The sequence below is a fragment of the Anolis carolinensis genome, chromosome 5 (genome assembly GCF_035594765.1).
Source record: "Anolis carolinensis isolate JA03-04 chromosome 5, rAnoCar3.1.pri, whole genome shotgun sequence".
In the NCBI taxonomy this organism is placed as follows: domain Eukaryota; kingdom Metazoa; phylum Chordata; class Lepidosauria; order Squamata; family Dactyloidae; genus Anolis; species Anolis carolinensis.
In genome coordinates this window covers 105408157-105433720 of record NC_085845.1, presented here as the reverse complement: position 1 = coordinate 105433720, position 25564 = coordinate 105408157, and the positions used below count along the sequence as shown (strand labels likewise).

The following is a 25564-nucleotide window of genomic DNA, read 5'->3' as shown; positions in this document are numbered from 1 at the left end:
CAGAAGGATGGAAACAGACGCTAGCAGAAAGGATGATGAATTGCATGACACAGAGCAAATGCAACTGTGATTAATGGGACATTGCAAATCAACAAAGAGAGAGCCAACTGCGCAAAGCGATAGCAAACCCCACAAAGAGCAAATTATTGTCTAAGATGATGCAATTAACTCACAAGCTCTCCATGATTTGTCTGGGTGATTCCACTGAGGCCGCTATTGTACCTATCAAGTAATGGCAAAATTGCTAAAAGAAAAAAGGCAGAGGACCATTAAGTGCAACTCTGAAACTACATTTCTCCTAGTGCATGGAACTGACAGATTGTCAAAGTAGAAGATATTGCAATTTGTAATAGAACAGTTACAACAAAGTCTCACCATTCTTTTGACTTATGTTCTCCACAGAAAAGACAATAAAAAAGCAAATATATAGTACATTTTGATTTATGAGGGTCCTCAAATATTTAAAGCCCAGGAGGGCTCATTTATTATCCCTAAAAATAAAAAACCCATGCTTCCCAGAAAGTATTTTGTTACAGTAACTGATTAAGAGAGCTTTTGTTCTTAACTCCCTGGCTCAGTAATATATCTTGGGCAGCAAGCAGTATCTATCTTCTCCCTTTAAAGTAAGTAATTGGTTTGGGCTCTTCGGTCTCTTGGCTTTTCATGTATAGTTATGTCAACCTGCAAGAAATCATTTTTCTCATTTCAGCCACATTCTTAATATCATTTTTATATGTTAGCAGTTAACCTTTTCTTGCTTTCAGCAGGTGAAAAATAAACATATAGTCAAAAGTTGCTGTTTTTTTTTCAAAAAGTAATTTTATGTTGTTGTGATTTAGCATTTCTATATTTTCTTCTGCCCAGAATGTTCTTCTGTCTCTTGAGCTGCTATGGTCCAACACTTTGAACATGTGGAGATGCCAGAAATGCCCTTTTGTGCTGAACTCATTGTACGGCTTTCAAGTCCAATTTGTGTTCAGGTTAAAATAGAAGAATGTGATTTAACTGGGATCCAAGTGAGAAATGATAATGTTATCTGGAGCTGGGATATATCTCTCATGTGGATTCAGTCTAGGTAATTCCTTGATAGAAGGAAGGCGTGGCATCTGCAGATGAGAAGGAAGCAAAGGTTTCAGTACATCAGAAAAAGATACAGCAGAGTGAAAATATTTATTTATTTATTTAAAGCATTTATATTCCACCTTTTCCACCTTGAAGGGGACTCAGGGTGGAGCACAGCATATATACGGCAAACATTCAATGCCAAAACATAAAATAAATTATAAATACATAAACATTAAAATCAGTTATCTCCACTTTAAAATCAATTGTTTAAAACCATCTCAGAACAGCCATACCAAAACCAGTCAGGAGGGTGAAATTTCCTATTGTTGCCATTATTGCACTGTCCCAAAGACTTGCTCCCACAGCCAAGTTTTTACCATCTTTCTGAAGGACAGGAGGGAGGGGGCTGAATTGTTTGAATTGGCCACCTTGATTTGCATGGAAAAGCCTTTCAGCTTCAAGTTCTGGCTGCTTGCTGCCTGGGGGAATCCCTTGTTTGGAGGTGTTAGCTGGCCCTGATGGTTTCTTGTCTTCTGAATGTTGTTCTTTTTTAATGTCCCAATTTTAGCTTTTTTAATACGCAGATTTTGTTCATTTTCATGGTTTCTTCCTTTCTGTTGAAATTCTACAGATACATAAACCCCACTTGCCTAGTCTCCAACAGACCTCACAACCTCTGAAGGTGCCTGGCACAAGCAAAATGTCAAGAGAGAATGCTTCTGGAACATGGACATAGAGTCCGGAAAAGTCACAGTGAGCCAGTGATTCTGGCCATGAAAGCCTAAGAGTGGGGAAGAGGAGGAAAGGAAGGGGAGAGCGAGGAGAGGGAAGAAAGGAACCGACTGGAAAATGAAATGGGGAAATAAAGGCAGGGGTGAAGAGAGAAGGGGGAAAAGAGCAAAGGAATCATAGAATCATAGAATCATAGAATAGTAGAGTTGGAAGAGACCTCATGGGCCATCCAGTCCAACCCCCTGCTAAGAAGCAGGAAATCGCATTCAAAGCACCCCCGGCAGATGGCCATCCAGCCTCTGTTTAAAAGCCTCCAAAGAAGGAGCCTCTACCACGGCCCGGGGTAGAGAGTTCCACTGTCGAACAGCTCTCACAGTGAGGAAGTTCTTCCTGATGTTCAGGTGGAATCTCCTTTCCTGTAGTTTGAAGCCATTGTTCCGTGTCCTAGTCTGCAGGGCCGCAGAAAACAAGCTTGCTCCCTCCTCCCTATGACTTCCCTTCACGTATTTGTACATGACTATCAAGTCTCCTCTCAGCCTTCTCTTCTGCAGGCTAAACATGCCCAGCTCTTTAAGCCGCTCCTCATAGGGCTTGTTCTCCAGACCCTTAATCATTTTAGTCGCCCTCCTCTGGACGCTTTCCAGCTTGTCAACATCTCCCTTCAACTGCGGTGCCCAAAATTGGACACAGTATTCCAGGTGTGGTCTGACCAAGGCAGAATAGAGGGGGAGCATGACTTCCCTGGATCTAGACGTTATACCCCTATTTATGCAGGCCAGAATCCCGTTGGCTTTTTTAGCTGCCGCATCACATTGTTGGCTCATGTTTAACTTGTTGTCCACGAGGACTCCAAGGTCTTTTTCGCACACACTGCTGTCAAGCCAGGCGTCCCCCATTCTGTATCTTTGCATTCCATTTTTTCTGCCGAAGTGAAGTATCTTGCATTTGTCCCTGTTGAACTTCATTTTGTTAGTTTCTGCCCATCTCTCTAGTCTGTCAAGATCGTTTTGAATTCTGCTCCTGTCTTCTGGAGTGTTAGCTATCCCTCCCAGTTTTGTGTCGTCTGCAAACTTGATGATCGTGCCTTCTAACCCTTCGTCTAAGTCGTTAATAAAGATGTTGAACAGAACCGGGCCCAGGATGGAGCCCTGCGGCACTCCACTTGTCACTTCTTTCCATGATGAAGACGACGCATTGGTGAGCACCCTTTGGGTTCGTTCGCTTAGCCCATTACAGATCCACCTAACCATAGTTTTGTCTAGCCCACATTTTACTAGTTTGCTTGCCAGAAGGTCGTGGGGGACTTTGTCGAAGGCCTTACTGAAATCCAGGTAGGCTACATCCACAGCATTCCCTGTATCGACCCAACTCGTAACTCTATCGAAAAAAGAGATCAGATTAGTCTGGCATGACTTGTTTTTGGTAAATCCGTGTTGACTATTAGCAATGACCGCATTTGTTTCTAAGTGTTCACAGACCACTTCCTTAATGATCTTTTCCAGAATCTTTCCTGGTATCAATGTGAGGCTGACCGGACGGTAATTGTTTGGGTCGTTCTTTTTTCCCTTCTTGAAGATAGGGACCACATTCGCCCTCCTCATTCGCCTTCCGGGACTTCTCCTGTTCTCCAAGAACTCTCGAAGATAATTGCCAGTGGTTCTGAAATAACTTCCGCTAGTTCCTTCAATACTCTTGGATGTAGCTGATCTGGCCCTGGGGACTTGAATTCGTTTAGAGCGGCCAGGTGTTCCTGGACAACTTGTTTCCCTATTTGGGGTTGGATTTCCCCCAATCCTTCGTCCATTCCATGTTGCTGAGGTTGAAGATGGCTTTCTTTTTGTGAGAAGACCGAGGCAAAGAAGGCATTGAGCAGTTCTGCCTTTTCCCTGTCCCCTGTCGCCATCACCCCATCTTCTCCTTGCAGTGGCCCTATCGCCTCCTTTTTCTTCCTTTTTCTACCAACGTAAGCAAAAAAGCCTTTTTTGTTGTTTTTTATGTCCCTGGCAAGCCTGAGCTCATTTTGCGCTTTAGCCTTGCAAACCTTTTCCCTACAGGTGTTGGCTATGAATTCTTCTTTGGTGATTTCTCCCCTTTTCCACTTCTTGTGCATGTCACTTTTGAGCTTTAGCTCAGTTAGAAGTTCTTTGGACATCCATTCTGGCTTCTTTGCACTTGTCTTATTTTTCTTCTTTGTTGGCACTGTTTGCATTTGCGCCTTGAGTATTTCACTTTTGAAATACTTAAATCCATCCTTAACTCCCTTCTTTTTTAATATTGGCGTCCATGGAATGCCGCTCAGTAATTCCTTCATTTTTTGGAAGTCAGCTCTCTTAAAGTCCAGAATGCGTGTTTGACTTGTCTTAGTTTCAGCATTCCTTTGTATTGAAAACTGCAAGAGCACATGGTCACTTGCCCCTAAGGATCCAACCACTTCAACTGTATTGATCAGGTCTTCCACATTTGTTAAGATTAGATCAAGAGTTGCTGATCCCCTTGTTGCCTCTTCTACTTTCTGGACCATAAAATTGTCTGCAAGGCAAGTGAGGAATTTGTTGGACTTTGTACTCTTGGCTGAGTTTGTTTTCCAGCAGATATCAGGATAATTGAAATCGCCCATGACTACTATATCTCTTCTTTGTGCCTGTTTGGCCAGCTGTTGACAGAAGGCTTCATCGAGTCCTTCATCCTGACTTGGAGGTTTGTAGTAGACACCCACGACAAGATCTTTTTGAGTCCCGGTTCCCTTGATTCTTATCCAGATGCTTTCAAGCTGGTTTCCCAGATTACAGTCTTGCATTTCTTCTGCAATGAAACTGTTTTTGACATATAAAGCTACTCCCCCTCCTCTCCCCTTTGTTCTATTTCTGTGAAAGAGGTTATAGCCCTCAATGGCTACATTCCAGTGATGGGAGTCATCCCACCAGGTTTCAATGATGCCTATGACATCGTATGTGTGGTGCTGTGCTAAGAGTTGGAGTTCGTCTTGCTTATTTCCCATGCTCTGAGCATTAGTGTAAAGACATTGATGTAAGGAATCAAGAAAGAGGGAAGGAAGGCCCGGAAACTACAATTGGTCCAGCGCTCGGCTGCCAGGTTAATTACGGGGGCGAGTTACAGGGAGAGATCTACTCCCCTGTTCAAGGAGCTCCACTGGCTGCCTTTTATTTTCCGGTCCCAATTCAAGGTGTATACCATCACATATAAAGCCCTAAATGGTTTGGGACCCACCTACCTTCGTGACCGTATCTCCTACCACAAGCCAACACGATCCCTTCGCTCATCAGGGGAAGCTCTCCTGTCCCCACTCCCGATATCCCAGACCCGCCTTGTGGGAACAAGGGAGAGGGCCTTCTCTGCTGTGGCCCCCCCAATTGTGGAATTCTCTGCCCGCGGAGATTAGGCAAGCCCCCACACTAGCAGCCTTCAAGAAAGACTTGAAAACATGGCTCTTTCGCTGCGCTTTTGGAGAGTAACCATTTTATATTTCTTTTCCGTTGCTCCTCCTAATATCTATCTTCCAGAATACCCCACTCCCTTTGACCTTGTTTGCTGTGGTTTTTATTTTTATGTCTTTCTCACCCCGAGTTTTAACTTAATGTTCATGTGGTCTGCCCTTGTTTTTATTGTCTCCTTGTTTTATTTTGTAATGGATATTATTTACTGTATTGTTTATTGTATTGTGTTGTGCTGTTCTTTTATATGCTGTTTATATTGTATTGTTTTGGGCGTGGCCCCATGTAAGCCGCCCCGAGTCCCCATTGGGGAGATGGTGGCGGGGTATAAATAAAGTTTTTTTATTATTATTATTATTATTATTATTATTATTATTATTATTATTATTAAGGAAGGGAGAAAGGAAGGAAGAAAGGGGAAAAGGAAAGAAGGAGAGAAGGAAGGAGGGAAGGGAGAAAAGAAGGAAAGAGGGAGGGAGGGAGAGAAGGAAGGAGAGAGGGAGGGAGGGAGGGAAGGTAGGAAGGAAGGAAAGGAAAAAGGAAGGAAGGAAGAAAGGAAGGAAGGAGGGAAGGGAGAAAGGAAGAAAGAAGGGAAGGAAGGAGGCAGGAGGCGCTTGTGTGGTGAACCGCGGAGGCAGTGGAGGCGAGGGCACTGCTTCTACCTGTTGCGTGGGGAGGCTGGGATATGTGTCCGCATGGCCTGGCGACCCAGTGTCGAAGCTGCCGGGGAAGTCCTGGTACATGGTCCTCATCTTCCTTCCCTTCCCTTTGGAGTCTGGAAGCCTAGGCTCAGCCTTGGCTCCCCTTCTCTCATTTGGCGACTTCAAGAGCCCTTCCCTTCTGCTTCTGGATTGTCTTTAAAGGGGAAGGCGAGAACAATCATACCCCCAACCCCTAGAACTAATGCCCGGCTTCCCTCCCTCCTTCCCTCCCTTCCTTCCTTGCCTCCCTCTTCTCTGTCTCTCTCTTGCTCTGCTTCCTGTAGTTTTTGAAATCTAGGCCAGTCTTCGCCTCTTGTAAAGTGCCGTCTTCCTGCTCCAAGGTGACTCAATCAGCTCTACATCGGAAGCACATTATTGGTTTGGTTTTGAAACCATGCTCCTCGATGTTATGTATTGCATTGTCTTTGCCTGGTCTCTTTGGGGTTGGATATTGCTGCCTCCAACTGCCTGCCTGCCTGCCTCTCGCCTCTCACCTCTCTCTCAGTGGGCACTGAACCGGGTGCCTCAATAACACCACAAGGGGATTGGCGCCTTCCGCATTTGCGTACTTCATGTAATGGTTCAGCCGCCCCTGTAAACAGTACAACACTTTTCCCATTAAGTGTTACCACAATGCATGTCTGTATACATATCAGTTCCAGCTCCATGTGGAGACATGAGAGAAGCCTCCCACAGGATGGTAAAATGTCAAAAACATCCCGGCGTCCCCTGGGCAATGTCCTTGCAGATGGCCAATTCTCCCACACCAGAAGCGACTTGCAGTTTCTCAAGTTGCTCCTGACAGGGAAAAAAAAAATTCAAAATGGTCCACACATCATATATATGAGATTCATAAATGCAGCATGTAAAAGAATAAAGTGGCCATATCTTTGTGGCAGTATTTAAAACTTTTACATTTAATTAAATTCAACAGACTAATGCAGCAGGTGATGGCAAATGCCATTTCATTTTTATTACAAGACAAGCTACAATACTCACATTCCAATATATGGAGCCACTTCCTATATAACCCTCTATTCAAAATTGTCATGGTGATTTATACTACCAAACAAAACAAAATAGAATGCATAATAAAACAATGCGGGTTTTAAGGCATTTTAAAAGCATAGCTAAAAGAAATCCTGGCAGGTAGAAAGCATATCATAATGATTAAAAGCCTGAGAAAATGAAATGGGGTTTACTTGGCATCTGAAATAAGACATAGAAAGCTGCATGCGTCCCCTGAGAGTCCAACCAGCAATAGGCGTATCTGAAAAGAGTGCCTCCTCTGCATATGTCTCCCTTACTTTGGAGGAGGAAGGCTGAACAAAGTGGGAGGCTCCTAAGCCACAGGCAGCTGCCAGGAGTTGTTGTTTGTTTGTTTGTTTTTGTTTTGTTTTTTGTTTTGTTTTTGTCCCTCCAGGACTGTTGGGTTGGCTCTTGCCCAAACCTGAAACAATGTTCCCACTATCAATACCGGAAGAAGACTTATAAAATAGGTTATAAAATGGACATGGTTTACTTGAATGGAGTTGTTCTTATTTGGAAGACCAATATGGTTTCGGGGTGGGCAATCATCATGGACCTTCAAAGATGCCATTCTCTGTTTTAGATGAAACAATGTCTGAAAGGCCATCATTTCAACTAAACATCTGTTACAACTTGGAGAGGGGAAATAAGAGGATAACAATTCTCCCCTCTCTGAGTTGTGCAGGCCCCTTTGCTGATATCAGAAAAGATGCCAAGTGACAGCTGGGAGCGCTCTGGAATTCCAGCTCTGTAGCCACTGCTGCAGCAACAAACAACAATACAGGTAAATGCCATGCCCTTTTCCCCATGACGTGGAGCACAGGGAAAGTAGAATAGTGGCATTGGCCCACGTGAACAATGGGATTGGTTCTGAATTAGAATTAGCTCAGCTGTTCACACCACTCTGAAATGTAGTGTGAACAGATGCGCTTCAGGGGAACTGGAGCATGCACTGCCAGAACCGCCCTGCATTACGGTGGATCCTGGGTTTCTGTGTGTGTGTCAGGAGCGACTTAAGAAACTGCAAGTCAGTTCTGGTATGAGAGATGCATTAGAAAGCTGGAGGCACTTTTTGGAGGGTAGCGGGACACCTTTCGAGGTATGGACGGATCACAAGAATTTGCAGTACCTAAGGTCCCTCCCCTCCCCCCCCCCGCAAGATTTCAGCGAAGCAGATAAGGTCGGCGCAGTATTTCAGCTGTTTCAATTTCAAGCTGAAATTCTTCCAGGGGAAGCATAATGTGCTAGCCAATGCCCTCTCTCGTATGCCTCAACATGGGAAAAACTCCCAAGATCCCGAGGGGAGAGTCTTCTCAGACAGGCAGTGGGGCCTAGCAGCACTAACCTGAGCAAAGAGAGATGGCAGTCTCAAAGCGATTACTACTGTGGAAAAACTATGGAAGGGGGAACTGAAGCAGGCATATGAAGGGGATGTCTGGCTGCAGTCACATAAAGAATGAGGGGAAATAAGTGAAGGTTTGGTGTTTGTAAACAAGAAGTTGTACATTCCGGAAAAGCTGCGGCTGGAAATGCTGAAACGGTACCACGACAGCAAGGGTGCAGGGCATCTAGGACCTACCAAAACAATAAAACTCTTGGCGTGGCAATGTTGGTGGCCTGGGATGAGAGGGGATGTCAAATCATATATCACCGGATGTTTGCTCTGCGCTAAAAGTAAAATACCCCCAGGGAAACCACAGGATCTTCTGCAAAGCGTAGTGGAACCCACAAGACCCTGGGAATGTGTGGTGATGGATTTTGTGGGCAAATTACCTCCCAGCAAGGGCTACAGATATATCTGGACCATCTTAGACCTGTTCTCGAAACAGGCCCATTTTGTAGCACTACAAAAACTCCCATCGGCAGAAAAACTCGCTGAAATATATGTTAAACATGTTTATCGTTTGCACGGGTGCCCTGAGAAAGTAATCAGTGAGCAGAGAGTTCAATTCATAGCCAAGTTTTCGGGAAAATTCCTGCAAATGTTGGGGGCGGAGAGGAATCTGAGTTCCGCGTTCCATCCAATGACCAACAGGGGGGTCGAACGCATGCAGCAAACATTGGGTCAATTCCTATGAATGTACTCAAACTACAGGCAGGACGATTGGTTGGAACTGTTACCTTTTGCAGAAGTAGCATTCAACGGAGCGGTACATTCAGCAAGCAGCCGTTCCCCTTTCAAAACCGTATACGGGCAGAAGGTGGCGCCATTCCCAAAACTGCCGGAATGGAAGGAAGAAGGGGGGCAAGATGACGAGGAGTGGTCAGAGAAAGTCAGGGCAGGGTGGAGAGAAGTAGTAGCAGAGCTACGAGAGACACAGAGGAAATACAAGCTATTCGCCGACCGAAAGCGCAGCGAGGGAGAAAAACTGGTAGAGGGAGATCTAGTTTGGCTAAGTACGAGGAATCTAAAGTTAGGATTCCCTTCAAAGAAATTAGCACCATGCTACATAGGCCCATTCAGGATTTCAAAGATAATTAATGAGGTCACATACCAATTAAGATTGCCAAAGGACTTGGGAAAAGTGCACCCAGTGTTTCACTGTAGCCTACTGAAAAAATATAGAGGGAGAGCAATAGCTATGTTTGATATTTTCCTTCCTAGGAAGAAGAGGAGGAGGACACCATGTCAGGACCCTGATTTAGGGCCTGTACTCTGGCGCCAGAAATCAAGGATGCTGACATCCTGGACTGTTAAGGCACCTGCGATTCTCGGCCCTGAGGAGAAACGGCTATCGCGGGTGGATTTCACGGGGTTTTCTCTCGGCAGGAATTGTAACTTTGAATGTGGGGGAGGCTATATAAGGGAGTCTCTGTGAGCTGCTCAGCACTCTCAGCTTTTTTCATGTCAAGGTTTCCTATAGTAAAGTTTCCAGTGATAACGGAGCGAGTCTCTTGTCTTCATTTGGGAGTGGCTGTAGTGAGCTGACAGAGTCCATGTCAGAATGAACAGGAGAAATCTTTTTCACCAATTTATGACAGTACTTTTCTGAGGCAGTATGTGTTCTAAAATGTAGAGTAAGCCCTCTATAATCACAGATTATATATCCATGTATTTGAAATATAATATATATATATAAGTATATAGATATACGGGCTTGCATGTGTGTGTAAAATCCCAAAAGCAATGCTTGATTTTTTTTATTTTATGTAAGGGATATAATGTTTCTATGCCATTGCATATGATAGGATTTGAACTCCCATACTATCACATTTCTTCATTTATAAGACACACCCAAATTTCAGTGCAACCAGCACCAACTAAAATACATAAGATACACCTGTGATTCTAAGATGTACCACATTTTTAGAGGTATTTACCCAAGGGAAAAGTGAGTCTTAGAACTGAAGAAATACAGTATTTAAGAAAAACCATACATTACCTCATGAGAAAAATATTGCTTAGAATGATAAATACTAGCATCACACCTATGCATTCCCCACCACCAATATAATTTTTATTTTATTCTGAGCAAAATAGCTACTGTTTCTTCCAGGAATAAAAGCTTTCCATGCACATTTGTGAAGAAGTTCCCTTCCTAGGCATGGATCAAAACCCTTACAACTCCATCCACTAAAATGAGAGTCACTTCTAGTTTTGATTTCTGCTTAATTTCAAGCCTAGTGTAGCCTGTGGAGGGAGGTTCTGGATGTCTGAAAATTAGCCCTTGTGTTGGAGCCCCCGGTGGCGAAGTGGCTTAAAGACTTGTAACTTGAAGGTTGGTGTTGCACCCCAAGGCAGCGTGAACACTGGAAACTAGACAGAGACCAATAATCATATAATATCTTTATTAAAGCAAATATAAATTCAGGAATGCCTAAGCAGAAAGGATGAGTGGGAAATAGTCCTTTGTGATGAGGTATGAATAAGTCCAAAAAAATTAAGGAAAATGTCCAATATTATTGTCCAAAACCGAAACACGCTCAAACTGTTGGGAAGTTTGAGCGGGGAACAACAAGGAAACAAGGCTGAATAAAAAGGTCCCCAGTCACTAGGAGATCGTGGATAGCAAAGCAGGAACAAGACGAAGTGAAGATCAAACCTGATTCAGGAACCTGATTCAGGAACAAGGCAAGGAAGAGAAGTGAATTTACTCCGGTTTAAATCGGGAGTTGCGGCTCGGCTTGGCTGCCAGAAACAGGAGACTTGGCTTGGTGAAATCAGGGAACTGGAGTTGGTGAAGTGTTCTCAGGAAAATGTTACGTTGACACCGCAAATTGTCTGTAGTGCAAGGCACCTTAATGGAACAAAGATCAGATCCCAACGAAGGGAGACCAAACTCCCCAAAAGTTCCCAAGGGAATCTTCTTATCCACAATCCCCTCGAGATGCCAAGCGGTTACTCCTTCTAATCACTTGTTTTTCTGATCTCTGGCAATGCAAAAACTCCTTTCGGTTGAAGGGCACGTTCTCTGGGGATCTTTGGACATCTGGTTCCGCCACGGGAGTAACATCTCCAGTATCTCTCCCAATTAAGGAAGCATCTGAACTATCAACAGTCGGCAGCTGTAACTGAAAAGAGTTCAGAGAACTGGGCAAAAGGTCAGAATAAGCTTCATCCTGGTCAAAGTTCATTTCTGGATCAGGTTCAGAAGCCAAAGGTGGCTGGGGTATAACAGTTGGGTTGCTGACCTGAAGGCTGCCAGGTTCGAATCCCACCCGGGGAGAGCGTGGATGAGCTCCCTCTATCAGCTCCAGCTCCATGCGGGGACATGAGAGAAGCCTCCCACAAGGATGGTAAAAACATCAAAACATCCAGGTGTCCCCTGGGCAATGTCCTCGTAGACAGCCAATTCTCTCACACCAGAAGCAACTTGCAGTTTCTCAAGTCGATCCTGACACGGAAAAAAAAAAAGCCCTTGTGTTTTCCAGAGGTGTTAAACTCTATTTTATAGTTGTTAAACCCTATCTTAGGATACATAATATGGTTTGCAAGTCTTGCAGTGGGAAGTTGTTATTTGACTTTTAAAGGCACATTTCCTATGAGCTCTGATGATCAGAGGTGACCCATGGACCAATGCTGGTTCATAAGCCATCAGCTACCAATTGTAGATGAGTTTCCAGGAAAGACAGAAACAATGGAAGTCAATGGGCACAAAGACGGTACCAACCTCTGGCATATTGCTCTTTGACAAATAGTATATCTACCAGAAATTGATATAGGTTACAGAAGTCATAAAATCACTATCTACAATATACAGTAGAGTCTCACTTATCCAAGCTTCGGTTATCCAATGTTCTGTATTATCCAAGGCAGTCTGCCTTTTAGTAGTCAATTTTTTTGTAGTAAACGTTGCAATGTTTTGGTGCTAAATTCATAAATACAGTAATTAATTACTACATAACATTACTGTGTATTGAACTGCTTTTTCTGTCAATTTGTTGTAAAACATGATGTTTTGGTGCTTAATTTGTAAAATCATAATGTAATTTTATGTTTAATAGGCTTTTTTCTTAATCCCTCCTTATTATCCAACATTTTCGCTTATCCAAGGTTCTGCCAGCCCGTTTATTTTGGATAAGTGAGGCTCTACTGTATATTAAAATGTAACTCTAATATATCTGTGCTGCTATTGTTGACATTCAGAGGATTTCAAATATCCTCACACCAGGGAAGATTTGGGTCAATTATGTTTCTATGGGTTCACATTACTTCATACTAAATAAAGCATGAAATCTTCATTAGTGGCATGCATCCTAACATTTAATCCAACAGTGTCGTTTTTTAATTAGGCACAGAGAGCATCTAAATGGCTTCAGTTCCCTTAGGAGGTGATTATCTACTGATAATGCCAACCCTCAAAGTTACCTTAATGCTTTACTTTTTTTAAAAAAAAGCAGCCTCTTAAGTAGTGTCTATTTTCAGAATTTGTTCATAATGTATACTAGGCTTGCTCAAATAATTCGATTTCCCCGTTACCCGTTACTAATTCGTTACTTTCGTTACTTGTGAAGCAATATACGATCTTGATTGTCCACACGTCTGGATATCGCGGTTTCGAACCGCGACAGGCCCTTTTTCTTATGTCGTCGGTTTTTTTCGTTGGGAAAAAAAAGCTTTTGCAAATCACCCAAACTTGTTTAAGTGCACTGGGGCAACCTAGCGTGTTGTTTCCACCTTGTGGCCAATCAGAGAGCACATTTAAAACGGGGGAGGGGCTGAAAAGACGGTGCACGGGAGCCTCGTGGCTCATTTCGGGATCTGCAGAGAGAGGGTGGGTTGGGAGCGAGATTCCGCAGGCGCAGGCAGGCAAGATTGCTGCGTCACAGCTTCCTTGGCTGAGCTAGAGCTAGGCTACAGATTAGAAGACCGGGAGAAAAGGTTGGGTGGGTGAGGTGGGGTGGGGTGGGGTTGGAAACTGTTGGGTGTTTCTGATTTTTTTTTTCCAAAGGGCCTGTGGGCTTTTTTCCCCACAAGCTTGGCGTTTGCCATTTTCCCACCCGGCCTGCAATTTTTCTGCTGCGCCATTTTGCCTGTTGCGGGCGGAGTGGGCTTTCGTTTTGATTAGGATACTTTTCTTTTTTCAACGCTAGTAGCAAAGTCTGGCAAAAGGGTTTTGCGAAAAAAGGGAGCCTGATTTTGCCTCCTTTCCTTCTCAGCTGCTCAAGCAGGGCTTTTTCTCTGTGCCAGGGCTGCAGTGAATCAAAAGCAAAGTTTGGCAAAAGGGTTGCACATCCCATCGTCCTTTGTAGAACGACACCTGTTTTGGGAAAAAAGGGAGCCTGATTTTGCCTCCTTTCCTTCTCAGCTGCTCAAGCAGGGCTTTTGGTCTGTGCCAGGGCCGCAGTGAATCAAAAGCAAAGTTTGGCAAAAGGGTTTCACATACCATCGTCCTTTGTAGAACAACACAATGTTTTTTGGGAAAAAAGGGAGCCTGATTTTGCCTCCTTTCCTTCTCAGCTGCTCAAGCAGGGCTTTTGGTCTGTGCCAGGGCCGCAGTGATTCAAAAGCAAAGTTTGGCAAAAGGGTTGCACATCCCATCGTCCTTTGTAGAACGACACCTGCTTTGGGAAAAAAGGGAGCCTGATTTTGCCTCCTTTCCTTCTCAGCTGCTCAAGCAGGGCTTTTGGTCTGTGCCAGGGCCGCAGTGATTCAAAAGCAAAGTTTGGCAAAAGGGTTGCACATCCCATCGTCCTTTGTAGAACAACACCTGTATTTTGGGAAAAAAGGGAGCCTGATTTTGCTTCCCCCTCTTTCCTTTCCTTCTCAGCTGCTCAAGTAGGGCTTTTTGTCTGTGCCAGGGCCGCAGTGAATCAAAAGCAAAGTTTGGCAAAAGGGTTTCACGTCCCATCGTCCTTTGTAGAACAACACCTGTTTTTTGGGAAAAAAGGGAGCCTGATTTTGCTTCCCCCTCTTTCCTTTCCTTCTCACCTGCTCAAGTAGGGCTTTTTGTCTGTGCCAGGGCCGCAGTGAATCAAAAGCAAAGTTTGGCAAAAGGGTTGCACATCCCATCATCCTTTGTAGAACGACACCTGTTTTGGGAAAAAAGGGAGCCTGATTTTGCCTCCTTTCCTTCTCAGCTGCTCAAGCAGGGCTTTTTGTCTGTGTCAGGGCCGCAGTGAATCAAAAGCAAAGTTTGGCAAAAGGGTTTCACGTCCCATCGTCCTTTGTAGAACAACACCTGTTTTTTGGGAAAAAAGGGAGCCTGATTTTGCTTCCCCCTCTTTCCTTTCCTTCTCACCTGCTCAAGTAGGGCTTCTTGTCTGTGCCAGGGCTGCAGTGAATCAAAAGCAAAGTTTGGCAAAAGGGTTTCACGTCCCATCGTCCTTTGTAGAACAACACCTGTTTTTTGGGAAAAAAGGGAGCCTGATTTTGCTTCCCCCTCTTTCCTTTCCTTCTCTGCTGCTCAAGTAGGGCTTTTTGTCTGTGCCAGGGCCGCAGTGATTCAAAAGCAAAGTTTGGCAAAAGCGTTGCACATCCCATCGTCCTTTGTAGAACGACACCTGCTTTGGGAAAAAAGGGAGCCTGATTTTGCCTCCTTTCCTTCTCAGCTGCTCAAGCAGGGCTTTTTGTCTGTGCCAGGGCCGCAGTGATTCAAAAGCAAAGTTTGGCAAAAGGGTTGCACATCCCATCGTCCTTTGTAGAACAACACCTGTATTTTGGGAAAAAAGGGAGCCTGATTTTGCTTCCCCCTCTTTCCTTTCCTTCTCAGCTGCTCAAGTAGGGCTTTTTGTCTGTGCCAGGGCCGCAGTGAATCAAAAGCAAAGTTTGGCAAAAGGGTTTCACGTCCCATCGTCCTTTGTAGAATAACACCTGTTTTTTGGGAAAAAAGGGGGCCTGATTTTGCCTCCTTTCCTTCTCAGCTGCTCAAGCAGGGCTTTTTGTCTGTGCCAGGGCCGCAGTGATTCAAAAGCAAAGTTTGGCAAAAGGGTTGCACATCCCATCGTCCTTTGTAGAACAACACCTGTTTTTTGGGGAAAAAGGGGGCCTGATTTTGCTTCCCCCTCTTTCCTTTCCTTCTCGGCTGCTCAAGTAGGGCTTTTTGTCTGTGCCAGGGCCGCAGTGATTCAAAAGCAAAGTTTGGCAAAAGGGTTGCACATCCCATCGTCCTTTGTAGAACAACACCTGTTTTTTGGGGAAAAAGGGGGCCTGATTTTGCTTCCCCCTCTTTCCTTTCCTTCTCTGCTGCTCAAGTAGGGCTTTTTGTCTGTGCCAGGGCCGCAGTGATTCAAAAGCAAAGTTTGGCAAAAGGGTTTCACGTCCCATCGTCCTTTGTAGAACAACACCTGTTTTTTGGGAAAAAAGGGAGCCTGATTTTGCTTCCCCTTCTTTCCTTTCCTTCTCTGCTGCTCAAGTAGGGCTTTTTGTCTGTGCCAGGGCCGCAGTGAATCAAAAGCAAAGTTTGGCAAAAGGGTTTCACGTCCCATCGTCCTTTGTAGAACAACACCTGTTTTTTGGGAAAAAAGGGAGCCTGATTTTGCCTCCTTTCCTTCTCAGCTGCTCAAGCAGGGCTTTTGGTCTGTGCCAGGGCCGCAGTGATTCAAAAGCAAAGTTTGGCAAAAGGGTTGCACATCCCATCGTCCTTTGTAGAACAACACCTGTTTTTTGGGGAAAAACGGAGCCTGATTTTGCTTCCCCCTCTTTCCTTTCCTTCTCGGCTGCTCAAGTAGGGCTTTTTGTCTGTGCTAGGGCCGCAGTGATTCAAAAGCAAAGTTTGGCAAAAGGGTTGCACATCCCATCGTCCTTTGTAGAACGACACCTGTTTTGGGGAAAAAGGGAGCCTGATTTTGCCTCCTTTCCTTCTCAGCTGCTCAAGCAGGGCTTTTGGTCTGTGCCAGGGCCGCAGTGAATCAAAAGCAAAGTTCGGCAAAAGGGTTTCACGTCCCATCGTCCTTTGTAGAACATCACCTGTTTTTGGGGAAAAAGGGAGCCTGATTTTGCTTCCCCCTCTTTCCTTTCCTTCTCTGCTGCTCAAGTAGGGCTTTTTGTCTGTGCAAGGGCCGCAGTGAATCAAAAGCAAAGTTTGGCAAAAGGGTTTCACGTCCCATCGTCCTTTGTAGAACAACACCTGTGTTTTGGGAAAAAAGGGAGCCTGATTTTGCTTCCTCCTCTTTCCTTTCCTTCTCGGCTGCTCAAGTAGGGCTTTTTGTCTGTGTCAGGGCCGCAGTGAATCAAAAGCAAAGTTTGGCAAAAGGGTTTCACGTCCCATCGTCCTTTGTAGAACAACACCTGTTTTTTGGGAAAAAAGGGAGCCTGATTTTGCTTCCCCCTCTTTCCTTTCGTTCTCGGCTGCTCAAGTAGGGCTTGCTGCAAATCTCTTTCTCCTATATTAACCCTATCAAGGTCTGGAAAATACAGGTATCCCCTTTTTAACGTATAACACTAAGAACAACTGCAATAGAAGGGTTTGCGGCAGTTAGACCCAGAACACATTGCCAATCAAGAAACAACACATCTTTCCCCCCAGTAACACAATACCTTCCTCCCTTCTGTTACCTGAAAACACTACCGTTATCATGAAGCGTTCAGCTGAACGCGGGTCTGGTGGAGCAAGTCCTGCTAGTGGTCAAGCAACACCCCGGACACTGTGGGGGGCCAAAAAAGTTAGGGTGGGTCCCATCCGTCTGGAACGTGGAACGATGTGAGTGGGTGGACTTGATGAAGAAGCTGGTTGTTCGACTGCTGAAAGTTCACAGCCCTCCACCCGGAGCCATTTGTCGGTTGGAGCTGAGACAAGTGGACGATCAATGGAACATGCAGGTGTTGCCGTCCTGGAACTACAGATGGTGGATAGTGAGGATCTTGATAACCCCACCCCTCCACCCGCTACTGACAGTGAGGAGGAGGTAGAGGAGGTAGTACCATCAAATCATAGTCTTTCTCTTGCTGCTGAAAGGGTGCCCACGACTCCTATCTCCCTGGGCGTCGGCACAGTGGCTGTGGGGAGGCCAAGGTCATATATTTGGGACCATTTCCATGTCCACACTCAGCGTGCCACTTTGGCAGTTTGTAGACACTGTGGGGCAAATATCAGCAGAGGCAGAGACGTGAGACATCTTGCGACCTCGGGGTTGAGATCTCACATGAAGCGTCACCATCCCTCGATATCGGTAGGAGGGGGAGCTGCAAGCCCTTGCAGTGGCAGCATTAGCACACAAAGTTCTCCTGGCGTAGATGGTGGAAGGCAGACACAGTCCACCTTGGAGGATTGGGGCATGCCTTTAGCAAGGAAGAGAACGGGGGAAACATTACCCACACCCAGCAGATAACCGAAAGTGTGGGAGAGATGATGGCCCTTGATCACCATCCCTTCCGCCTGGTTGAACAAGAAGGCTTCGTCCGCCTTATGAAACACCTGTGCCCCCGCTACAAAATCCCCTCCCGTCACACCTTTTCCAGAAAAGTTATTCCCGGATTGTACGAGTGCTGCAAGGAACGCATTATCCAGATGTTGCGTAGCGCCATGGGAGGACACATCCATTTTACCTCTGACATTTGGTCAAGCTTGGGAGGAGGCCATTCCTACCTCTCTCTCACGGCACACTGGTGGGAGAAGGAAGGCAGAATGGATACATCCCATCGTTGGGCACTCCTCGCTTTGGAGGTAGTTGATCGTGATCACAAGGCAGAGACCATCTGCAGCTATCTGGAAAACATGATGGGGGAGTGGATGCGGTGCAGGCCGGAAGAAATGAGGAGGGGCTTCATGGTGACTGACGCTGGTAAAAATATGATCAAAGCGGTTGAAAGTGCTGGGTTTTTGAATGTCACCTGCATGGCCCACTTGCTTCACAATACCGTCAAGGAAGGTTTAAAGAGCCCGGAAGAGCAGCCGGCCAGCACCGCAAACATCGCCCTGCTGATCGAGCGCTGTAGAAAGATCGTGGGCTACTTCCACAGGAGCATCAAGGCAGCCCAGCAGCTGAGAGACAGGCAGAGCCTTGAAGGCCTCCCGCAGCACAAGCCGCTCCAGGACGTCTCTACCCGGTGGAATTCAACCTATAAGATGCTCGAACGCATGGTCGAGCAGCAAAAGGCGGTACACGGCATCTCCCTTACATTGGTTGCGCCTGTTAGCAAGCTTGTTCTAAATAAGCAAGAGTGGGACACCATCTCCCAGCTGGTAGACGTCCTAAAGCCATTCAAACATGCCACAGAGACCCTTTCGGAATCAAAAGCCCTTCTTAGCCAGGCAGTGCCCATGGTCTTGGGGCTAAGGAGGCACCTAGAAAGGCTTGGGGCCGGTCGAACACTGGACTCCCTGGCTGGACCGCTGACACCGCCGATCCAGGAGGTGGTGAGGAGGTTGTCCTTTGCTGTACGGAAACGCCTAGAGCCACTTCTTTCCAGCAAGGTCCATATGCTGGTGGCCTTGTGTGATCCACGGCTAAAGTACAACGTCTGCCCAAAAGACTTTACCGTATGGAAGGCCCAACTAGTTAACCTTGTGAGGGAGGTCTTTGCTGCCAGGGTGGGGGAAACGGGCACAGCGGCCCCTCTACCAGAAATGCCTGCCACCCCCAGCACTAGCGCTAGTGGCGAGAGTGATAGTACCGGGGAGCCGGCAGGAGGTTGCCGTAGGGTTACGGATCTCCAGCCGCGACCAGGAAATGCTTTCTTTGCAGAGACGGTGGCCATACTAGCCTGCTCGGAAGATTCCTCTTTGCTGGCTTCTGCTCAAAAGGTAGACTCGGCCGAATGCTCGGTCAACAGGTACTTTGAGGAGCCTCCTGAGATAATTTCTTGTGATCCATTGGCCTATTGGGCTTCACGTGATCACATGTGGCCGGATCTGTCGCACGTAGCCCGCCAGTTCCTCAGCTGTCCTCCCACCAGCGTGCAGAGCGAAAGGGTCTTCAGCCTAGCGGGAGATGTAGTCACGCCCCACCGCAGCTTGCTGGACCCTCAAACAGTTGAGAAACTGGTCTTCCTGAAGGCCAACCTTCCCGTGTTGAATTTCCCCGATTTGGATTTTGACACCGACGCCTCCTAGAACAACAGTTCTCCTTTAAGCAGCTCTGCTTCTGATAAATTTTGGCTATTTCTGTTGGGGGGCGGGGGGGTTGCCCCTTTGGCCTATGTCCAACAACTCTCTCCTCTATCCTACCATGCTTTCCTTCCTCTCTTCCCTTCCCTTCTCGTCTTTATCATCACACACCGTTGCCCACTTTCTTTTTTGGGTAAATCAATCTCTAGGGGCCGTTCCCTGAGGTTCCTATAGGTTTTGTCTCCTGTAATAATGATTCTGGATGGGAAGAAGGATATTCTGGGGGAACTTAGTCCATAAAAGCCAAGGTAGGAAATGCTTCCGCTTTGGGTTCATAACGGATTACATTCAAATCTCTACCCTTTTTTGTCCAAAAATATTTCGGGAATGAGCCATGACTGTTAGGTCTTCTCCAGATCCTCGCAGTTCCTGTACAGAAAGAACATTGTTATAATTGATGTGGATCCTTCGGTAAGACATATTTGGTGAAGGAATTCGGCAGAGTCTCACTTTACAGAGATAACGGTCCATCATAACCTTTGTGGCTGTGTATTGCCGCATTAATAAGTAGTACACCTCGGCCTTGGCCACCACTTCTCTAAATTTTCATCTTTCACTGTCCCATCGCCTTGAGCGGGTGTGGTCGATGCAGTGGCCGCGGGACGGCCGAATAATGGTCCCCGCGCCCTCTGGCCACGCACGCGGACGGTGCCGTTTGCCCGTCAGGGCGTGTGCCTTTGTGGCTGCTATTGATGTGTGGGCGCAGGTTCCCTGGCTTCTGACGTGTTTTTTGCTGGCTTGTTGGCCGGACGATAGAAGAGGGTGGAATCACTGCAGAAAGTGGGACACCTCGGCCTTGACCACCATTTGTCAAAATGGTTGTCTAGTGTCCCATCACCTTGAAAGGCTGTGGTTGACGCTGTGGCCGCAGGACGGCCGCCTTTGGGTTCCCTCGCCCTCTGAGGGCGTGTGCCTTTGCGGCTGCTATTGATGTGTGGGCGCAGGTTCTGTGGCGTGGGAACTGCTTTTTGTTGGATTGCTGGTAGAACGATAGAAGAGGGTGGAATCACCGCAGAAAGTGGGACACCTCGGCCTTTGCCACCATTTGTCAAAATGGTTGTCTAGTGTCCCATCACCTTGAAAGGCAGTGTACTCGACGTTGTGGCCGCATGACTGCCGCCTTAGGGTCCCCTAGCCCTCTGGCCACGCACGTGGACGGTGCCGTTTGCCCGTCAGGGCGTGTGCCTTTGAGACTGCTATTGATGTGTGGCCGCCGGTTCTGTGGCGTGGGAACTGTTTTTTGCTGGTTTGTTGGTAGAACGATAGAAGAGGGTGGAATCACCGCAGAAAGTGGGACACCTCGGCCTTCGCCACTTCTCAAAATTGTCTTCTTTCACTGTCCCTTCGCCTTGAGAGGCTGTGGTCGACGCTGTCGCCGCGGGACGGCCGCCTTATGGTCACCTCGCCTTCTGGCCGCGCACGCGGACGGTGCCGTTTGCCCGTCAGGGCATGTGCCTTTGCGGCTGCTATTGATGTGTGGGCGCAGGTTCTGTGGCGTGGGAACTTCAGTTTGCTGGCTTGTTGGCAGGACGATAGAAGAGGGTGGAATCACACGGCAGAAAGCGGGACACCTTGGCCTTCGCCACTTCTCAAAATTGTCTTTTTTCACTGTCCCATCGCCTTGAGCGGGTGTGGTCGACAGTATGTGATGCTAATCTTCCGCAGACTCATAAGTAGAGAAACAAACCACTCAGAAACTCTGTATTGCTATTAAAAACAATGAGTTATGTCTTCATGGTTTCTTTTGTCTCAACATTTGTGCTATGTTTGTTCTTTGGTTTCATTACTACTCCATTAAAGACAATATCTTTCATTATTTTACTTCCTCAACTTTACTGAAACTGTATACCAACAGAAGTCATTTCCCTCTTTCCAGCTCATCTGCTAGAGAACTTTAATAACACCAGACACACACAAGTCTTCCCTCTAGTTCAACTCCATAGAAACATGAACCTAACATCAGAGCCTTAAAACCTTCCTCTTCCAAAAAGCCTTCGAGGACTGTGTGGTGGATCGTTGCCTATTGAAGAATTGGTTGCCAGGCCAAGAGTATTTCGCACTTTATTGACTTTTAACTGTCAAACTACCTCATCTCTGTGAAGTATTCAGCCCTCGGACCAGAGCCGTGTTTTTACACCACTGTTTTTTAAGCAGGTAATGCTGTATGCTGACTGTGACAGCAGTTTTATTTTATGTGTTATTGATGCAACATTTTCTTTAATACAGAAGAGTCTCACTAATCCAAGCTAAACGGGCCGGCAGAAGCTGGGATAAGCAAATATCTTGGATTATAAGGACTGATCAAGGAAAAGCCTATTAAACATCAAATTAGGTTATGATTTTACAAATTAAGCACCAAAACTTCATGTTATACAACAAATTTGACGGAAAAAGTAGTTCAATATGCAGCAATGTTATGTTGTAATTGCTGTATTTATGAATTTAGCACCAAAATATCACGATATATTGGAATCATTGACTACAAAAATGGCTTGAATTATCCAGAGGCTTGACGGTTTGCTGTCAGGGAGTGTGCCTTTGTGGCATGGGTTGTGGGGTGTTGGCGTGGGGCCGGCCAACGGTGGCCGGCCCCCCTCATCTGAGGGGCTTGGGCCCACATTTCAATAGCAGACGTAAAGAAAACACGCCCTTCCCCATGGGTTGTGGGGTGTTGGCGTGGGGCCGGCCAACGGTGGCCGCCCCCCCTGGTCTGAGGGTCTTGGGCCCACATTTCAATAGCAGACGTAAAGAAAACACGCCCTTCCCCATGGGTTGTGGGGTGTTGGCGTGGGGCCGACCAACGGTGGCCGCCCCCCCTGGTCTGAGGGTCTTGGGCCCACATTTCAATAGCAGACGTGAAGAAAACACGCCATTCCCCTTGGGTGGTGGGGTGTTGGCGTGGGTAGAGGCTAAGGTCGCTAAAGCAGAAAACTTTGTGGGAGGGCCGGGCCGATCTCTCAGGGATGCATGCCGGCCAACTGTGGCTGGCTCAGGGTGTGGTCTTTGCTGCCTGCGGCTTTTTTCTTTCTTTTCTTTTTGCTGCCTCTCGGCCTACGTGGTCGAGTTTCCCACGATGCACCGCATCTCTCTTCTCTCATGGCTGTCCTTCCGCACACTTTTGGGCAATTTTTCCCAGATCCTTCCTTTGGGGCGGGGTCCTCTGTTTTTTTTCTCTCTCTCTGTCTAGGGGATGCATGCCGGCCAACTGTGGCCGGCTCAGGGTGGGGTCTTTGCTGCATGCGCCTTTTTTCTTTCTTTTCTTTTTGCTGCCTCTAGGCCTACGTGGTCGAGATTCCCACGATGCACCGCATCTCTCTTCTCTCGCGGCTGTCCTTCCGCACACTTTTGGGCAATTTTTCCCAGATCCTTCCTTTGGGGCGGGGTCCTCTGTTTTTTTTTTTCTCTCTCTCTCTCTAGGGGATGCATGCCGGCCAACTGTGGCCGGCTCAGGGTGTGGTCTTTGCTGCCTGCGGCTTTTTTCTTTCTTTTCTTTTCTTTTTGCTGCCTCTCGGCCTACGTGGTCGAGTTTCCCACGATGCACCGCATCTCTCTTCTCTCATGGCTGTCCTTCCGCACACTTTTGGGCAATTTTTCCCAGATCCTTCCTTTGGGGCGGGGTCCTCTGTTTTTTTTTCTCTCTCTCTCTAGGGGATGCATGCCGGCCAACTGTGGCCGGCTCAGGGTGTGGTCTTTGCTGCCGGCGGCTTTTTTCTTTCTTTTCTTTTTGCTGCCTCTCGGCCTACGTGGTCGAGATTCCCACGATGCACCGCATCTCTCTTCTCTCACGGCTGTCCTTCCGCACACTTTTGGGCAATTTTTCCCAGATCCTTCCTTTGGGGCGGGGACCTCTGTTTTTCTCTCTCTCTCTCTCTAGGGGATGCATGCCGGCCAACTGTGGCCGGCTCAGGGTGTGGTCTTTGCTGCCGGCGGCTTTATTCTTTCTTTTCTTTTTGCTGCCTCTCGGGCTACATGGTCGAGATTCCCACGATGCACCGCATCTCTCTTCTCTCGTGGCTGTCCTTCCGCACACTTTTGGGCAATTTTTCCCAGATCCTTCCTTTGGGGCGGGGTCCTCTGTTTTTTTTTCTCTCTCTCTCTAGGGGATGCATGCCGGCCAACTGTGGCCGGCTCAGGGTGGGGTCTTTGCTGCCTGCGGCTTTTTTCTTTCTTTTCTTTTTGCTGCCTCTCGGCCTACGTGGTCGAGTTTCCCACGATGCACCGCATCTCTCTTCTCTCGCGGCTGTCCTTCCGTTCATATTTGGGCAATTTTTCCCAGATCCTTCCTTTGGGGTGGGGTCCTCTGTTTCTCTCTCTCTCTCTCTCTAGGGGATCTTTCTGCTTTTTTCTCCATCTTGGACATTGCGGTTCGGATCACCACGTTGATTTTTTCTTTCTTTTTGCTCCAATTTTTCCCACTCCCCCTGCCAGTGCTTTTAATGGATCCAAACCCTCATGTGTAGCTCTGCATCTAAGCCCCCGCCCTACTGCTTTAGGGAAAGTGTCAGGGCTGTGGGATCCATGCCCCCATGTCTATTTCCGCAGTTTAAGCCCACGCCCTGCTGCTTTGGGGAAAGGGGCGGGGGTGGGAGATGGCCCACGGTGGCTGGCTCCCCAGGGGAGTGGGATCCAAGCCCCCATTTTGCCATCAGGCAATAAATCAAACCAATGTCGCACAAATCTTACATTTCTTGGGAGGGGGAGGGGCTTGACCACTGTGGTATAATGGCCTCCAATATGGATGCCTGGGGAAAGTCATTGCGCATTGTGGCAGGCAGCAAAATGTGTCTCTTGGCCAATGGCCCCCAATGCCCTAACATTTTGACAGATTTACGGGCACTGAAACAATGTTACACAAATAGAAGAAGGACTTTCACAGTGAAGGAACCCCTATTGAACAGGAAATAACAATTCAAAAGCAGGAACAGATTTTTTGCAATTGGTAAATAAAGTTTTTTTATATGAACTATAAAATTGCGCAATAAATCTTAGGAAAGGGCAAACGCTCTGCAATTTAGCGAACAAGCAGGGTGGATTGTGTTCTCCCACTGTACCAAATTTGATCAGTATAGCTGAAAAAATGAGTGCAGGAGAGCCCCCTAACTCCCCCCCCCCTCTTGGGCTGTTTTTGGGGCACTGCGCATGCACGTCCGCCATTAACGAATTAATTTAGAAAATAACGAATTTTCGTTAATTTCGAAAAAAATTGGGACAAAATTCGGAAATGACTTCAGAAATGAATCGCCACCCCCCCCCCTCTACTTTTGAAACGAGTTTAGAATCAATTTTTTCGTGGATCGCTCAAGCCTAATGTATACTGTAAATTTAAATGCAGCAACACACTAATTAGGAATCCTCACCAGAATCAGTACCAGGGCTCATATTAACAAAAGAGAAGGCTTTCTCTCCAAACACCCATTAATATCAAACATTGCAAGGAGTGATGCTCATGCAGCCCCTCTTCCCACTTTTGCATGTGTCAATTTAGGACTTCATCACACTAGAGCATCTATACACTTTAAATCCATTTGCTGACTCCTGCTGAATTCTGGTATTTGTAGTTTAGGGAGGGGTCTTTAAACTGCACAGCCAGAGTGGTCCTGGGCTACAAACCCCAGATTTCTGCAGGAGGCAGCCACAGGATTTAAAGTCTGAGATTTCAAGTCTGGGAATTAGTTAGTGATGATCCAGACTGGAAAGGAAGTGGCATGATTATGGACATACTATGATAGCCACTACCAGACAAATGTGTCATAAGGTCACTCACTCTAATTGACACCTCAGACTCTTCTAAAGTAATTTAACTAAGGAACTGAGATGCATGATAAGACTTTTCTCGATAAGCTCTTTCCCTCTGCACATTTCAAGGATAGTTTAGTAACAGCCCCGGTCCAACATGGAGGCCAGTGAGGCCCCCGCTTGGAGTGCACAGTCCCCTGGGGCGCCGTTGAGGTGCCCCCCCCTCGCAGGGACCACCTGCTCAGTTGAAGCCTTCCGCCTTCGGCGGCGGTGGGCATGGCTCTCTCTTCCCTTCTCTTTCTCCCCTCCCTGCTTCTATCTATTTCTCTCTCTGAGAGGTCACAGAGAGAGAGGGAGAGAG

General features: G+C 46.8%; 1 long non-coding RNA gene across 1 annotated transcript in view; it reads right to left on the bottom strand.

Annotated features, from left to right (window-relative positions):
- Nucleotides 1-211: 211 nt before the first annotated feature.
- Nucleotides 212-25564, bottom strand: part of LOC107983344 (uncharacterized) — a 40450-nt gene continuing 15097 nt past the window's right edge. Inside the window, exon 2 of the long non-coding RNA XR_001730793.2 lies at nucleotides 212-1106. This is a non-coding gene — a long non-coding RNA (uncharacterized LOC107983344). The remainder of the gene's footprint in view (nucleotides 1107-25564) is intronic.